Below are 19,116 nucleotides of genomic sequence, written 5' to 3' on the forward strand. Positions count from 1 at the left end.
ATGAAGTGGTAGGATGAGGCAAGGATAATGATGAGCTGCATGAACTGGATGAGTAAAGAGACCACTTATTGAGCAGTGGAGGGGAAAGCAGGCTTGGAATTGAAGGTGCTAGTGAAGGGCGAACTACAAACACATGACCTAGGAGTAGAAATGTCCAGTAGGAACTTTTTTTGGGCTAAAAGTGACAGATTTGAATCAAGCTAGTTTTAACAAAGAGCACAACTTAATGTAAATGTACTGAGACAGGAATGCATCTGTACTGATTACCTGGAGCATTCGGGGACTTCAACGCCTTCAGAACTCTTGGCACTTCTCATCTCTGTTCCCTTCTCTATTTATGATTTATTCTTTAAACATATTTTAAAACATTATTATTAAGATATTATTTACAGTTAAAAAAAAAAAAAAGACCTGGTCATCTCTGATTTAGGTTGGCCTTCTCAGCTTGTATAGTACACATGAAAGTAAGCATGCCTACCTGCAACTCCCAAGCTTCTTGCCCTACAATCGCAGGTGATATTTAAGGTATTTAATAACCACTCAGAATAGATGGGTCTCTTATATCACATTACTGGAAGAACCTGAATTCCAGACTAGAATCTCAAAGAAAAGTCCTGACTCCTGATTGCAAACCCAAAATTCTTAAGACACAAATTAATTGGCCAACCTTGAATCAAGTCATATGCCTGAACAAATTAACTGTGGTACAGGAAAAGATGTGACAGTAACAGGACATGAAAATGCAAATGGAAAAGAAACAGCATTGCTACAGAATGGGTCCTCATCAGAAAACCCCTCCGTTGTTTACTGCAAACATCTCAGCTGATCTTAGGAAAGAAGTCAGATTTCAGGATCCATCAGCGTATGAACAGTAATGATGCCATGGGAAAATGGAGATCTTCTATGGTTGGCATGTTTCCAAAGCTCATCCTGGAACTTTACCTGAATCATGAGGTATTAAGAGATTGAACAAGGAAGGAGTATTAATATGTGATTGAGTCATGAATACTCTGCTCCCATGAATAGATTAATTTAGTCACAGATTAATGGATTTGGGATTAACGGGTGTCTTCGGAATGGCTCTGTGATAAAAGAAAGCTCTGGAGGCCCAGCACAGTGGATTTCAGTAGTTATAATCCCAGCTATTCAGGAGATGGAGATTTGCTAGATCTTAGTTTCAGACCAGACTGGGAAAAAAGCTACAAGACCCTATTTCAACAAATTGCCTGGGTAAGGTAGATCATACTAATCCCAGCTACATGGGAAGCTAGGTAGGAGACTCATAGTCCAAGGCTGGCAACAGGTAAAAATGCTAAGCCCTATCTGAAAAATATCCTAAAAGAAAAAAGGGCTAGGAGGGAGGTGTGGCTCAAGTAGTGCTTAGTAGGCACAAGGCAAGGACTATCTGGACTGTTTTCTCTGTCCCACCACGTACCATGTGTATATACCCCCTGCCATGTCATGACAAAGAAGGAAGGTCTTCACCAAAGGCCAAGGTGATGTCAGTGCCATGCTCTTACACTTCCAGAATTATGAGCTCAATAAACCTCCTTTCTTCATAATTTATCCAGCTTCAGGCATTTGGCTATAGCAGCACAAAGCATACTAAGATATGGGCATTTAGGGAAGATCTACATAGATGGAAGAGAAGGCCAAAGAAAGAGCTTTAAGATCTAACATTAATGACAATGAGGACCAAACAAATCATCTGGAAGAAGACTAAGAAAGAATAACCAAAGAGGCAAGAGGCAGACAAAAAGAACACATGGAAAACATGTTGTCATGAAGGAAGGGAAGGAAGGTAAGGGAGAGGGTGTGCCAAGATTTGACTCCATGTAAAATATTCACAGAAGGCAAGGACACTTCAAAAAAGAGCAGGAAGAGGTCTTGGGGAGATAAATAAGCACGATTTTGATAGGACCACAGGAACATGAGGGTTGAGGCGAGTGGAAAGTGGGTGAGTGGTACCCGCTCACTGCCCTTGTCTCAGTAGCTGATGCCCCTAAAATGCACAGAAGATACTTTTGTGTGTGTAGATATGTGACTAGTGGAATTTGCCACAGCTGTGGTTGTTTTTATTTATAATTTTTGACACTCTGAATCATGAATTCTAGTTCTAGTTCTGTACCATGCTTTATGCAAATATGAGCTTCTGAGACATATGTTCCTTATGAATATAGACTTTTTTCCTCCCAATGCAAAATCAACTAAGTTGTGTAGTAAAATCATAAAATGTCCACTAAATATAATAATCCATACACTACAGTGTGCTGCAATTCTCAATGCATTTTTAGTTTTATACATCATATTATAAACTATCTCTTGTTTCCTTGGAAACAACCTAAGCTGCCCCAAATATGGTGAGATCTTCCTCTGTCATTCAAGTCACTGACTAGACCTTCCACACACAGCTATGACTGAGGGCAAAATAGAGTTTGGTGTGAACTGCTTATTCCAAGTAGACTGACATATACACAAGCAATAATCTGTGTCTATGGAAGAAGTAAAATATACCAAAATTAAGCTTTTGGAGTTTCTAAGATTCAGAATTTGAAACTTCAAAATTATTTACTCAAAATTTTAAATGTCACAACTCCTCTTCTTTCTTTTTGGACTAACTTAAAGAAAAATGGCATTAGCCCCTTTTAAATTTTTGGTAGCTCCTTTTACTTTCTCTTAACTTCAGGATTAAATTTCTTTAAAAAGCTTCAGCTAAAATGCTAAACACGGAGAATAAGTAAAGACCAAATTGAATAAATAAAAACATTCCCTAGTATACCCAGCCAAGTCCAGTTTCCACAGACCAGAATGCCCACATCTCCTAAAGTCAGCCTGAAAATATTTGGAGATTGGCAGAGTGGAAGTTATGAATAATTAGGAAAAAATATTTTCTCAAAATTCTCATAAAAATCCCATCATCTCGATACAATTCAGTTAGCTTTTTCATAAAAGCCTAATAAGCAAATGCTAAAGGCTCAATTTTCTACTGCCTCAAGGGTGACCATACACACTGTAATAGGAATTTCTTCTAGATCAAGTTATTCCAGTAGTAATTAACTTGTGCACCATCCAAGTTAGCCCTAACATAATGTGTTAGAAGCCTTTTTCTTAAGATTAAAAGTATCATGGTCATATATACAGTCTTGTATTAAGTGCTAATTGATGTAAATCTAGATTAGTATCCCGAGATTAATTTTATTTGATACATTAGGCTTTACTAATTCTTTACAGAATTCAACCCTCAGCCAAGTTACTAAAAGGATTTGGCAGGATTAGTATCTCATAGCTGAAGTAGCAGAGAGACATTTCCAGTCCCAAGAGGCAGAAGATCAGGTACATACAGAACAAGTAGTATTAGGTCTTAGACAAAAGCACAACATGATGCAGAGTCAAATATGCTTTCCCCTTATAAAAAAACTATATCAGCTAAGCATAAAGGCTTCTGGACATTTGATGATTTGGGATTAATCAAATGTAGAGTCAAGACCGCACCATGCTCCTCAGTAAACAGCAGTCATCTTTTCTGCACTGTCTGTGCTCTTCATTTCCACAGATGCCTCAATATTCCTATGTTCTCTGGACTGTGCCCCAGAGGTAAAAGCAGTTTAGAGAAATTTGTTCATTCACATACGAGATAACAACCATCATAGATTTATCTTATCAGTGAAGATGACTGCATTTCATTTTAAGAATAGTATCCCTGAGAACTTGCCCGATTTGCAGGAAAGAATTTTCTTCTCTGAGTCTTTTGGCATTGGTAATAAGGTGAGTACTTAACTCCTGTTATATATCCATGGTGTTCTGAGCAATGCAGAAAAAGTATGGCTGAATCATCCTGCAGTGAAGAAATAGTAGCATGAGAACAAGGTTAGTTAAATTTTCCTGGTGAACACGCAGAAGGTTGAGCAGGGTTAGGCAGAGGCAGAACCCTGCTTATGAGTTCCACATGAAAAACCAGGCTCCACAAATACCTAAAGCAGGACTGTGCAGTGAGTCAACAGCCAGTATGCTTAGTGGAAGGTCTGTGTTGGCAACCACTGAACCCAGCAGGGTGATTTCTGAGAAAAGCAAGTTGTCTAAAGGATTGCATAAAAGGCATAAAGAATCTTCTTGATAATTCTTACTTCTTGGTAAGTGAATTATCACCAGATTTCAAAGATCCCAGAATGACTAATTCATAAGCAGTAGACAGTGAATGAATGTTTCAGAGCAGAGGAACAAAGCAGTCAGGGGTTGGTTGCACCAAGGGAGTCATGGGTGGTAAAGACTGGGGAAGGAACAGATTAGCAGATTAGAAGGTTAAAAATAGCAGTTCACTTTGGTATATGCTAAATTAAGAATGAGAATTTTCAGACCCTTAAAGACATGCCTTTATGAAAACAGTTTTGATCAACAGCTTCCAAGGCATTCAGCAATTTGTTTCCATCTGAACAAAATATAAATTCTGATTGTGGTCTACCTGAAGTCTGGTTCTTCAGCCTGCCCAGGCAAAACCAAAGGAAATAAATAGACAAAAACTCAAAGGGAAAGGGAGAGGGAGAGAGAGAGAGAGAAAGAGAGAAATTGACTACTTGGCTGAATTATCCAATCAATTAATTCAAAACAGTCAATTTAGCAGTACCATTCAATCTAGAGACATCTCTTTTCAGGACTGTAGGAAAGAGAAGGGTCAAGACCTCTTGCTCCAAGTTTACTATTCTAAAGGATGAAATAATGCTGTTATCAAACAATTAGATTACTCAGCAAAATCAATTACTGATTGTATCCCTGATTCCTGAGAGAACTGCATCATAAAAAGTGGTCCTTTGTAAGCTGTCAAGGGCAAGGACACAGTGGTTTAAAAATCATTTTCTGAAAACCATAGTGGTTATTAATGCATCCTTTATAAAATGAAATACTTTGATCTTTATATTTCACAAGGAAATGGAAATGTATAGCAAACAGACCATTGCCTGATTTTTTTCATTTTTTAAGATAAATGCATTCATTTTTAAAATAAATGCAAACAGACTCTTGTCTGATTTTTCTTATTTTTCTTTAGGATAAATGCATTCATTTTTTCAGGATAATGATTCTGGAAAAGATTATTATTTCTCAGAAGAGTTGCTAGCACGAAGGATTCTTCTGTATTATATTTCCTGTTATGAAAAAGGTTTCAAATATTACATTTTGAAATTCTAAAAATTCTTAATATCATGTTAAGGAGGCATAGTTTACTCTGATTTTAGAAGGACTATGGGAATCTTCATGGAAAGAAAGTGCTTCTTTCCCATAAATATAAAAAACAATCACTTATGTAACCTTGTGATCTTTATTGTAATATCTTTTTCCGTTATTGTTGTGCTGGGTGAGGGTACATTGTGCCATTTATATTTACAAAGATTATTACAATGTATCAAATATATCATATTTTAATTCATCCACTCCACTGCTCTCCTTCATTTGCCCTCTCTGATTCCTGGAATGGTTTCAAAAGTTACCATTTTTTCATTTACGCATGTGTAAATTACTCGCACTGTATCTATCCTTCTGCTCCCTTTCCCTGCACTTTCCCTCCCCACTCCTCACCCTCTCACAGAACTTGTTCCTCCCTCCTGTTCTCCAATTTTGTAGAAAAAAAAGGATAAAAAGAAAAACATGAAGTTTTTGCTACTTTGAGATAAAGATAGCTACACAGGGAGTTTCCTTGTGTTGTTTCCATGTATATATGTATTACAACCCCAACTGGTTCATTTCTGCTAGTCCTCTTCACTCTTCTCTAGTCCTCTTCCCATGGTGTCCCCAGCCAGTTTAAGATTTCTATATTCATTCCCATACAGAGAGCACATTAACCACATTCAAGCTTTTGGTTTCCTTCCCTTGTCCTATCTCTCCCATGAGCTACCTCCACTTAGTGTGACCCACATCCCATAATATTGCTGCATTTATTTTAGGTCTATAATCTGCATATGAGAGAGAACATGTGGCTTTTGGCCTTCTGAGCCTGACTAACGTCACTTAAGATGATGTTCTCCAGTTCAATCCATTTACCTGTGAATGGCAAAATTTCTTTCCACTGTTTGACTGAGTAAAATTCAGTTGTGAATAAATACCACATTTTCTTAATCCATTCATCAATAGTGGGGCATCTTGGCTGTTTCCATAGCTTGGCTTTTGTGAATAGTGCTGCAATAAACATGGGCATGCAGATTCCTTTGTTGTAAGCTAACTCACATTACTTTGGGTACATCCCTTGGAGTGGGATTGCGGGATCATATGGAAGATCTACTTTTAGTTTTTCAAGAAGCCTCCATATTGTTTTCTGTAGTGGTTGTACTACTTTTCATTCTCATCAACAGTGCATTATGGTTCTTTTTTCCCCACATCCTCGCCAATATTCATTGCCGTTGGTATTCTTGGTGGTATCTGTTGTAACAGGAATGAGGAGGCATGGTTTTGATTTGTGATTTTTTTTGCACCAGTTCTTATTTTTAGAATATCATAAATTATCTTCTATTTCTATTCCTTTGCTCTAATAACTGAAAGCAGGAGGTATATTTTAATTGAATAAAACAATTCCTAATGGGAAGAAAGCCTTGTTCTGGTGGAGCTAGTTATGGATTTGGTGACAAATACTGCAATTCTGGAGTGAAATTGCTCCTTGAATTAACAGTCCCCATCTCAAAACCAGAAATATTGATATCTTTTCACAACCACTACTTCAAGATTGATGCATTAGAAAGGCAATGGAGAGAATTAGGTTTAACAAATCAGAAGAGTCTCAGAACAAAATGGTTGTTTTAGCAAAAAGAGAGCATATTAAATTAAAAGTAAAAGGAATGCTTACTTCTTTAAGCAATTCTTACACTCAGTAGTTCAATAAGCCTCCGAGGTCCCAGCACTTTCCATTGTGTTATTCCTACTAAACCACTTCACATATATTTTTATTTAGTTCCTCTTACTGAAAGCTTTCTGCTTCTGAGATTGTTCTCTGTGTTAAAGGTTAGAGCCAATGCAATCCACAAGTCTACTCTTCGAAAATTTACTTTTGTGTTGAATATGTGAATACTTTAAGAGAAGACTATGGGAAAAGATTTCACTTTTTTTTTCCAACTCCTTTTGTTAGGAGCATTTTATTTTTTGTGTGTTTGAGAGAGAGAGACAGAGACAAAGAAACTGAGATAATGTTTTGGAGTGGAGAATACAATTAGTCCTCCACACTGTTGGGTTTCACATTGCAATTCAACCAAGCATAGATCAAAAATATTCAGGGAGAAAAACATTGTGTATGTACTGAAGGCATAGAGATTTTTTTCCTTGTCACTTTTCTCTGTAAATAAAGTATAACAGCTATTTACATAGCAAATACATTCTATTGGATATTATAAGTAATCTAGAGATTATCTAAATTATATGGGAGGATGTAATAGGTTATAGGCAAATAGCACATCACTGTTCTTTTCAGTTTGGGGGAGTTTTTTGGTGGTACTGAGGTTTGAACTCTGGGCTTACTAGGCAGGTGCTCTACCACTTGAGCCACAACCCAGCCCATTTTGTATAAAACACTTCAGCATCCATGGAACATGGTATCATTTAGGGGGTCCTGGAACCAATACCTCATGGATACTGAAAGACCACTACATTGTTTATTTATTCGTTTGCCATTCCATTGCTAACAGATGCTTTGTTAACCTCAAAACTTAAAGACAGTCATTATTTTTGTAAAATGAACAAATATATATCTGTCTTATTTCTTTAAGTAGATATGAATTACTAAGGTATCTAACTTATAACTTCTTAGAACATTAATAGAGACATACAAAACCTTTATGAAATTATTCCCCAAATAATCAAAGCCTGAATTAACCTTGAACTATCCTATCTGAGTCGAGAGCCAAAACTTCCTTGAGAACAGGGACCACCTGGATCAGCTTCAAAGCTGAATACCCTTTGGCTGGCCCAAAGTTTTATTTGCAAAAGATATTCTATAAATAAATGCTAAAATGAAAGCCAACTGAATCAGTGAATGTACAGGGCCTCCTGCTGTTTGTCTGATCAGCCTCATTGGACTTCTGTGTGGTTCTAATTGGCTTTCTTAATTAAGTATTCCATACTCGAGTTTTGCTCAATGAGAACAGAATTTTTCATTTTAATGCCTTCATAAGAGATACACATTCACCCAGTCTCTATCCACTTGATTCCACCACCCCTGTGAATGCAGAGCTCAGTATCGTTACCTACCTGACTCCTAAATCCAATTTTTTGTTTGTACCCCGTGATTATGTGCTCTGTAAGGGCTCCTGATATTCTTGCATGGGAAACTTGTTTGTTTTGGCTTGATTTGATTTTGGTTTTGGTTGGTTGAGACAAGGTCTCACTATATAACCTAGGAAGGCCTCAAACTCCTGAGTTCAAGTGATCCTTCTGTCTCAGCCTCCTGAGTAGCTAAGACACCAGCATGCACCAACACCAGGCTGTTAACACCCTTATTTTTAAAACTGCAAATAAAGTTGAATTACATTATTATTGAGCAAGAAAGAAAAGTTGAAATTTCTTGACAGTGCATCAAAATTAACAAAATTTCAATATCCCTAATTAAATTATTTTATGAATTTGAGTATAAATGCCAAGATGAAAATATATCTTTTTCTTTAACAAAATAGTACATCCATCATTGCCTTGTTACATGATGGTGGTTAAAAATGTAGCCAACGTGAAAACCCAAACCACAGATTACAGAATCTTAAATTCCACAGTTTAGGTAGTTTATGTGGAGCATATTTTCAGATTGTCTCCCATGGAGCCTTCCCAGACATTTTCTCATATTATAGGCACACAATAAAATTCTGAGTGAAATGAACTGTAAGAAAACTATAATCTGATATGAATTTCCCACCAATAAAACAATGCAAATTACATTTCCTTAGCAGAAAAAGAGATCAAGAAAAAATTACTAAACCAATATTTTCCATATCTGACATCTAAAAATTATGAAAACTTCCTCTTACTGCACATTAAGTGGATTAAAAACTCATCTGTAGCCATGCACATATTTAGGTAATAAATGTAAGGTAATATAATATCATGTGTTACCTTCTGAACTATTTAGACTTAATTTAATAGAGCAAGTAAAATTTTTCATGATAACATGCATATGTTGGCATACATGTGCATATAAATTTCACTATTTATGCATAGCAATAGAAATTTTCAGAGACAAACAAGTACAATTCTGAAATTTTAAAATCTATTTTTAGATTTTAACAAAATTCTTTAATTTTCTTACCAATGTCATATACTGATTTCATGAAGTTAACTTAATAGACTATATGAAAAACATCTAATATTAATATTTTTAAACAAATGGCAAATACATTGACTGGAAAATATTCCGTTTACAAAGAAAACATGGAACAGATTCACCCATTCTATGAGTAAGTTTCCCTAAGTGACTAGAGTATTGTTTACAAAAAATGCAATATTAACACTGAAACAATTACATTTCAAATACAGCAACCAAATTCTAGCAAAAGCACTTAGCACAGAAAGCCACTAATTATTTATTTTCTTTGTTACAACATCCCAAACAACACTGGAATTCACAAAGCTAAACATGTACCATTGTCTCTATAATTGAAGTTGCAGAGAGCGCTGTCAGGAGTGTATTTATGATGATGCAACTGGTCCACAGACAGAGGACAATGAACCAAATTGCACATCCTGTTCTCTTTTGGCATTAAGTTTGCTCTTGTTTCTCGGTATGATAAAGGGGTTTCTACTCTTCTGGCTGAGCAAAGTCGATGCCACTAGAACCAATTTATCACTGGGTGGAAGCAACGTGCACTAATGGAAATGGCGCACATCCAGGCCTACCCTTCTAGTAACACGAGAAGCTAATTTTCTGTCAGCTACAAGGTGTTGAGCACGATAGTATTGTGTGGACTTGTTTGTTTTAATAGTGGCTCCTTCTCTATTGTGCTGATTGATATACTGGGAGAACTCTTCCGGAAAAAGACGATTGTGAAAAGTTTCTGGTAAAGAATAAAAATGAGGATTTTTTTTTTAGAGTAATGCATCCAAGGAAAATGTATAAAAAGAATCCAAATAAAGAGAGGAATATAATAGATTTTTCTAAATAAATAGGATGTACAAATACTTTCAGTGTTTTAATGAAAAACATTAATGGGTTTTTTTAGATTGACCAAAGTTTGAAACCCCTACTATTTTCCAATTATATAAACTTTTTGACATGTTGTTAAAACTCTGAATTTAGAAGGTTTTTGTTTGGTTGGTTTTTGGCTTAATGATGTAAGTTGAAAAATGAAGCAGACTTTTATGAGAATTAAATTAGATAATACATGGCACAATCCCTTACAGATAGCATACAATGAGCAAAAATACCCTCCCTATTACCACTACAAATAGAACTAACTGTTGCTTGCCTCAATAAATTATATGCTGTAATATACCAAATATTGTATCTTCTTATGCTTCACTACTTGAGAGAGGAAACACAGATCCTACCACCCATCTGAGAAAGGGGCACAAATAATCAGCAGTGAAAAACCCTCTGTCCCACACAAACCATCTGGTTTGAGATAAGGCTCTGTCTACTGCTTAGAGTTGGCTAGAGATGGACATGTGGAATGACTAAAAGGGTGGCCCAACACAGGTCTGTCTGAAAGGGAGATGCAGTTTCATTACTGAGTTTGTAGATGAAAATGTATTATAACTTGAAAGAGGATATCTGTCAAATAACTTGCATCAGGACCTGAAGAAACTCATGGACAGTTATTTATTCCAAAGATAAAAGAAGAAGGCAAATAAATCTGCCTTGGACAGCCAGGGATGCAGGTATTGATCACAAATACATCACTGACCCAACTGGCCAAATTTATCTCTAGACTGGACCCATGGACATGTCTAAGCTCTGGTACTTAGAGAGAAAAAAATCTGTCAATAAAAATTTGCAAGAATTTTTCCACATCATAAAATATTTTATACACAATATTAGAACTTCAGAAGTAGTCTAAAACAGAGTAGAGAATTTTTTTGTTGATTCCCCAAAGACTGAGCACAATTAGGCACTTTCTTAGAGGACAGTAATATATCACTCATGGTGCCCAACACAGCAGTGTCACTTCCTAAGAGCCTGGGATCTGTAGGAAAAGTAAAAGGACCAAGAAAGAGGGCGGTAGCACCAGGCTTGAGGATATTGACTTTACCTGGAACTTCAACATAAAGTTTTGGAGTAAGAAATAATGACATTCGGGCTAGTATTGTTACTGTTATGGTCCCATCTGCAGTCCAGGTGTGTGAAGTCTGAGGAAACTCAAATGACATTTCCTGGTGAGCTTCAAACTGATAATACATACATTGTGATTCTCCCATCTGTACTCACTCTACTTCTTCCCAAAAGGCAAGCACAAGAAAAGTCAGATACAAGGGTTTTCATTTTTAATTCTTGTGCTTTTGTTTACATGGCTAATTATACTTTCAGCCCTTCATCTAAACCATAACTCATACATTGTTATGGTTTTGTTTATCATCATTGAAATGTTGTTTTCAAAGAAGCCAAGTTGTCAAAGTCTATTTTACACAGCAAAGAATCTGAATTACCAAGAAACTGAGTGGTTTTACAAAGCATTTTACTAGTGAGAAGAGCATAACCTATGCTTTTCTGATTGTTACCCACCAACCTATCAACTAAACAATATGCTTTTCAAAATGAATGCTTTTATGCAGAAGCTTAAATTCCAGCAATTAGATCTTTCTGGTGGGACTTTGTTAACTCTGAGCTGCAAACCTTTGATAATCTTCCACTTTTTACATTGCATTTATTTTTACAGTAGCACCTTGCTACTTGTTAAAGCATACTTGCTTTAACAAGTCTTGTATGTGAAGGACATAAGAACACAAGCATTGCAAGAAGTCTTTTGATTTCTTTTGTCTTATATTTTATTCAGTAATTTAGCTGCCAGGCTACATCCTAAAATACAGAGGTGTGCAGCCATGTACACTTTAGCATGTACAAGCAGCTAAGTAGGGCACACATGGCCCAAGCCCCGGCCTGCATCAGAGAAAATTGACTCAACCCAAGAACCCTCATATCCTTCAAGTCCTTTAAAGTCATAGGGTGACATTTCTCATAGTGTCAGGAGCCTTTCAAATACACTGAATTAGCCATACAACTTAATGAGGATTAGGTTAATTTGACGGAAGATGTAGGACACTTTCTCCATATGTCCCCACTTTAATTTCAATCTGATATCCAGTATCTAAAAGTGAAGGAGTTTGCGACCTTTACCAGCAACTTTGAGTCTCCAACTTGACAGAGTAGAATTGCTCATCTTCAGGTGTCAGGGTAACAACGATGCATGATCTTGATAGGGGTCAGATTGCCCGAGATATATATTTTCATTCACCTCCTTAGAGATTGGACCTGACAAAACTGTAATAGCTTATTAAATGACAATGACATACTGGATATTTTCAAGCACTTTTATTTCTCTGATGTCCTGTGACTGGCTAGGAAAGAAAGTCATTATTTGTACAAAGTAATTATCATGAAACATTAAAAATAATTTTTCAAAACATGTAATTGTATGAAACAGTTGTATGCCTCATCCTATGTTATATGCACACAAAATACGAAAGCCAACAAGTGAATAAGTTCACAACTGCTTTTCCATGAGTTTAATTAGAATCACTATGGAACCCCTATATAAGCAGCATTAAGACTATACATCAGAAGGCAGCAGCAACATTTTCTGTAAAGGACCAGATAGCAAATAGTTTTAGCTTTATAAGTTGCAACTTCTCTGTCCAAGCAATCAAGCAGCCATAACCTTATGTAATCAAATGGGTGTGCTTGTGTTCCTATAAAACTTCATCTATTAAATTTTGATTTCATATAATGTTCATGAAATATTCTTCTTTAGATTTTTTTAAATCATTTAAAAATATAAAAACCATTCTTAACTCAGAGGCCACACAAAAATGGAGCAGGTCAAATTTGGCCAAAGGCTACAATCTAGAAATCAAAGTATACAAATATTTTCTGAATTGTCATTGTGTTGTCCTAAGTTCTTTATATTTTAGATAATGTTTAGTGAGACTAAAATTTAAGCATCTATGGCTTAGAAGAACACCAGGTGTTTCTCAATCTTAATGTGTATATAAGACACCTAGGAGATAATCATCAAATGTGGACTCTGACTTAGTGAGCCTGAGGCCAAACCCAACTTCTATATTTCTAACAAGCTTCTAGTGCGGCCTATGCTTTCAGTCTGTGATCCACACTTTGAGTGGCAATTTAGAGGATACACAACTCTCCAGATATTCTTAGGTATGGCAATTGAATCATGCAGAAAGTATACAATGAGTACATGTCCACTGTTACAGGTGTCAAGATGGACTCCAAAAAACATAGAATATAATATTCTAACACAGGAGTTTGCTATCAAGATAAACACACAACAAGGCTAAATTAAGGAGACTTTAAGTGACAAGGTAGTTCAGAAAAATGGAATAATGAATAGAATCCAGGGAAGTAAAATAGAATAGCTAAGACTCAGCCTAAACCTCTAAGAAAGAATAGTAAAAGAGGGAAGGCTCAAAACAATACTAGCAAAACCCTGAAAGCAGAAATGCACCGGTAGCTCTAGAATATCTTCAAAGAAATAGTTGCCAGAGCCATCTGGTTAGAAGGAGTGGCATGTGAGGTTATAATTTAGATTATGTTTATTTTAGGTGGCTTGGGGAATTGTTTATGGAAATAGACAGGAGGCTTATGGGATTGTGCAATAAGACCCGCCCCCCATGGTACCATGCTACAGGAACCTCATAGCAAATCTCCTAAAAGCTTGGTTTCTTTCAAAACATGTTTCTTTAGGAACATAGGTAGGTATGCTGTGTTATTATAGTGGAGTTGGAGCAGAAGCTGTAGCTTCGGCAGCTTTCTGTGGGAAATACCATGCTCCAGTGCTAAGTATATTTATCTGAGCTGCCATTTCTAATAAGAAAGGGTTAAGTATTACTCTCTGTCTCCTAAGCAAAAATATGTCTAAAATCCCACTTTTAGAAATTGCTTATTTTATATTAAGAACATGTGTCACCAACTTGGGAGAAATGCAATGTGCATTTTTCCTTACACTCCCAGGAAAAATAGTAAAGCATCTCCTGACAGTGGCAATTTCATTGACTTAATGAAAAGAAATGATAAACAATTTACCTGTAATCCAAATGTTATTTTTATATTATAGTAATCAAATAGTAATAGAATTCAAAATCTACATTTCTTTTTAAATGGTCAGATTATTTAAAAGAAATATGGGATTTGGATTTAGAGCTTTGGGTTCCCCTCTGAGAATCATTAGGCTGTAAATTCACTCAAATGGGCTCGTCTAAGCCTCTAGAAGTCCTTTGATGAAAACGTTGAAAAACCGTGGGTTGAGGCCCACCTGGGAGTACTAAGCAACAGTTAAAGATAAAGGACTGAAATGCACCTAACAAGTCGGCTGCAACTGAAAAACATCCTGTGCGTGAAAGTGGCACTTAGAAGAATGAGATCTACCACACAGTATGTCATTTTTACAAATTAAGATACATGCTAATAAGGTTAAAATATACAATCTACAGGAACACAAAGAGAAGAATGAAAACTAACTACATTTAAGTGATAGCTACTAGGGTATGGAAAATAGAAATGGAGAAAGACTAAAAATGCAAGTAAAAAATGGCTGTCTTGCATGGATAATGAACTGAAAAATAATAATGAAGTAAATATATGAATTAAGTCAAACCTCTGCACTTGAGCTTCAAGAAGGACTAGAGGGTATTATCATCACTGCATTGTTTGTCTTTTTGAATGAAGCTTTCTACATAAGCAGCTAAATAAGAATTAATTATCAGAACCAGTTTATGTGTGCTTGAGAAGGGTGAACAAGAAGAAAGAAAGGAGGAAGAAAAAGAACGAAAGAGAAGGAATGAAAACACCTAGTGCTCAGCCAGTGCCTAAAGTTTTCTAGGCATTTGGTCCAAGTCTTTCACATCAGTGATCTGAAAGAAATACTGTTATCATCCCAGTTAACAGATGGAGAAGTCAAAAAAGCCCACCCTCCTCCTAAGAGTCAGGTGGTTTAGCTTATGACCTCTGACCCAAGTTGCTTCTACTCATGACCTTGCACTGCTTAGAACGAGAAGGACAGGAGTCATGGGGTGGAAATACTGACTCAGCCCGGGGAGATAATTGCTAAAGAAGGAGCAGATGGGTGAGGAATGGAGGCAACTGGAGAAAGCAAAGAAGGAAGCTGCACCTCTCACAACCTTGTCCTTGACAAGCCTCAAGCGTTACAGTTATTCCTCAAGGTCAGTGACAATTTACCTACAGCTCCCTACAAATAACTAATCATAGTTTTTCTCTTTTTTATTCCTCTTCAGCAGATTTGTACCAAACATTTTGTCACCTTTCAAAAATAAAGTTGAACTTGAGACAATTTTTTTTCTTAATTCCTACATTTGAGAAAAATTGTTTGGTTTTTGCTGTTTTCAATGGGGATTTTTGAAGAGAAAATCCTTGAGGCTGATCCTAGGAGCTCCAAGTGATCAGCCTATAGTTTTCTGGTTTACATTAACTCCTTAAGAAGCTTTGCAAAATAATTACTTACAATTCAAAAAAGTTACTCATCATTCTTAAAAAGACAAATAACAATTATTTTTTATGATAGTGCAGGAATCAAAGAGTTAGTGTTTGCATGGTGCTTTTGACAAAGAAAAGCCCTGTGTCAGTGTTAGCAATCTCTGTGGAGAGCTCCCATGGAGTTTTCTTCAAGCCTACTTTTTAATTTTGCACACCTTAGCCCTGGATTTGAAATTTCAGTTCCTTGATCACCTTTCTGATTCTTCCTAAAAGACCACACACAACTGAGGTCTCTGTTCAGTTCTTTGACAAAATAAACAGAGTTTTCAATGCCTTTGATGTAGCTTCATGTAATTCAGCAGAGTGTATAATTATTAGGTGTGGCATGAATTTTCATATAAAGTCCAGCTTGTAGATGTCTTCTTTGTTTACCCATGTCAATAATCTAGAACTAGATTATTGGAACTAGAGAAAACGTTAGTTCGAGAAGAATCAATTTAGAAAGTAACACATTTGTACATGGAAGTAAAACTAGGAATGTCCCTATATAGCTATAAATTCAACTAGCCAAAATCCCTGGTCCTCCTTATTAATGTTTATACTCTGTCTTCCACTCTTGAAGCAGGGGGAGCCGTGGGGTTGAAAGGGAGGGAGTGGAGGAACCCAATCATTGTATGCATAAATGAATAAAGGAAATTTTTAAAAGGCTTATTTTTTATTTTTCATATTTTTTTTAGAGTTTGGTCATTGTAGTTATGGCTTGCATATACATTGGCAACCTTTTATTTACCAAAATAACAAGACCAACTATGCTTGCTACCACAAACCTAATCTTTCAGGTTTCTGAGAGCTTGGTGTTCTGGAGTCAGTCAGCAATCACCATCTTGGAGCCCAGGAAATGTTTTATTGCATGGTTGGAATAGACATATTGTCTGGGGAGACAAGCAAAGGTGCAAAATCTATTAACAAATAAGCAAAATAACTAACTGAAAATACAATTGCACAGAAGGAATAAAAAAATAATAATCTTTTGATTATTTATGAAAACAGATTTTTTTTTAAATTTCTTCAGTATGCTAATAAAATAATTTTGGCCAGTATACATTTTTCTTTCTCCCTTTCTTTCTTGTCTTTCCTTTTTTCTTTCTTTTTTGAAATTGTTATTAATTTTTTTTCTTGGCAGTACTAAGGATTGAACTCAAGGCCTTACCTAAGCCATGAAGCCATCCCTTTCAGCTATAGGTATTTTTCATATGGGGTCTTGTTTTATGCTTGAGCCATCCTGGACTGCAATCTCCTATTTACACCTCCTGCATATCTGGGATGACAGGAACATGCCACCCATGCAGCTTTTATTGGTTGAGATGGGGTCTCTTGAACCTTTTTCCCCAGACTGACCTCGAACCACTGTCCTCTTCATCTCTGCCTCCAGAGTAGCTGGGAAGCTGGAGCCTCTGTGCCCTTCCTGTTCTTTCTTTTGCTGAGCAAAATTTGATGTCCAGAATGCTATGCATGTTTTCTATAATTCTTTAAAAGTCTTGTTTGCTTTCACATCACATGTTACCTAGAATAAAAGGCACCAAGAACTGCTAAAAACACTTGACTTAGAACATCTAACTTCCTAAATTTGGGGAATAGCAATTTCCTATAAAGGATAAATAAGAGATAGCAGAATGCTTTACTATCAAGGTGCTTAAAATCTTTAATACAAATGCTACCAAAGTACATAAATTGATACTTTTATGTTAGAAAAATATTACGAACATTTAGAATTACTTAACTGACAGCATTTTAATCATAGTATGTTTATGATATAAAGAAAAGTGGACCTATGCAAGTGAAGACAGAGATTGAAGGCCAACATACACTTGAAGTAACATAAGTCCCATTTTAATAACATTTAGAGCCAAAAATATTTCATGGACTAAAATGCATACAATATTAATATTCAGCATTTTTACAGAAAAAAAAAAGACAAGTAAATTTTGAATTGACATTTCCAAAGCATGTGTCACTGCTGTCAAATGTGAAGTGAGCCAGGCTAATCACGATTAAGGTTTCACATTTGACTAATCTGAGAACATCATTCTGAAACAACAAATCAGTTCTTCATCTGTCTCTCTGTTTCTCCTCAATATCTTGCACTTCTCAGCATCACAAATGCTCCAAGAATAGAATGGTGACAAGCTATTGGCACTGACATTTATGCATTAAACATCTGGACACATAAAATAATTCTCCCATTATTTTTTTAGTGATTCAAACCTTCATGTCAATTTGCTTTCCTTAATTGCTTTTTTATTTAGTTTCCAGGATGTTTTTAAAGCTTGTGATAGTATGAAGCAATGTTTGAAGATATTTGTCATCTTAAATAGCTCCCTTTTTTTACTTAACACTTAAGGGCAGAAAGAAGTTTCAGTATATTAACTAAAACACTGTGGTTTTAATAGATGTAATTAAAAGAGATACTGCTTGAAGACGTAGCCATTCATTCATCCATTCATCTATCCATCTGTTCTACAAAGTTTTGAGCACTTATTCGATACTATGCTAACATAATGAAATATCATCTTAGGGATTTCCAAGTCTTTTAGAGGAAAATAAGTGAACAATAATTACAATAAGCCTGAGAATTGTTATAATAGAGATTCGCCCACAGCATAGGAAATAGGAGTAAAAATATCACCTGTATGATAAGAGTGGTTAAGTAGTTCACAGATGCCACAACTAACCTATATATACATTGAGATTGTTCTTCTGAAAGAAACTTCTATCACTCAGGATTCAATTCTGACTCTGGAAAATGAAATAGCAGAGGAAAAGATCATAAGGACAGTTGTCATTTCTCAGTTTCCCAAGGAGATTACTGCAAATGACTATTCCAATTTACCATTTTGACTTCTCTTAAATAGTTTTTCCCATTAGTTTAAATATATCAGATATAGGAAGATGTAAGAATCCCTATGGGAATCTCAAAATTTATCTGGAAAGAAAGATTTCTTCACAATTAGTCATAATATAATTATGAGCATAAAGAATTTTAGGCTTCCTGGTGCTTACCATAGGTCGCATTCTTATTTTGAGTGACAAAAAGAGGAAACAAAGTAAACCTACTTCATATACATCTCATCCCAGGCCCTGTGCCTGGTCTGTATTTTAATGGGGAGACATGGGAAAAAGAAAATAGAAGAGACAGAAAACAAAGAATTATAAGATAACAAAGAAAAACATTTTTATTAGAATAAAAAGACAAAGGTGAGTATTCTGAGAGTTCCAGACATAAGTTACCTCAGGAGTAAAAATGAAAGATAGACCTAGAAAGGCAGATTTGGGCAAGATAAAGCATCATGAACTTAAGACTTAGAAATTTGGATCATATTCTGTAATAACCTACCAATACTGGAGTGATGATATAATTTACTTTAAAAGTATAATTTAAGTAGAAGTATGGAGAAGGCATGGGAGAATTCAGGGTTTAGTATGAGAAAGCACAAGAA

General features: G+C 35.8%; 1 non-coding gene across 1 annotated transcript; it reads left to right on the top strand.

The window, feature by feature from the left end:
• Window positions 1-18,662: 18,662 nt before the first annotated feature.
• Window positions 18,663-18,792, top strand: LOC141411262 (small nucleolar RNA SNORA51). Its single transcript, XR_012436067.1, has one exon. It is a non-coding gene; the product is annotated as a small nucleolar RNA SNORA51 (small nucleolar RNA).
• Window positions 18,793-19,116: the final 324 nt, after the last annotated feature.

This window comes from Castor canadensis, chromosome 9 (assembly GCF_047511655.1).
Source record: "Castor canadensis chromosome 9, mCasCan1.hap1v2, whole genome shotgun sequence".
NCBI classification, from domain to species: domain Eukaryota; kingdom Metazoa; phylum Chordata; class Mammalia; order Rodentia; family Castoridae; genus Castor; species Castor canadensis.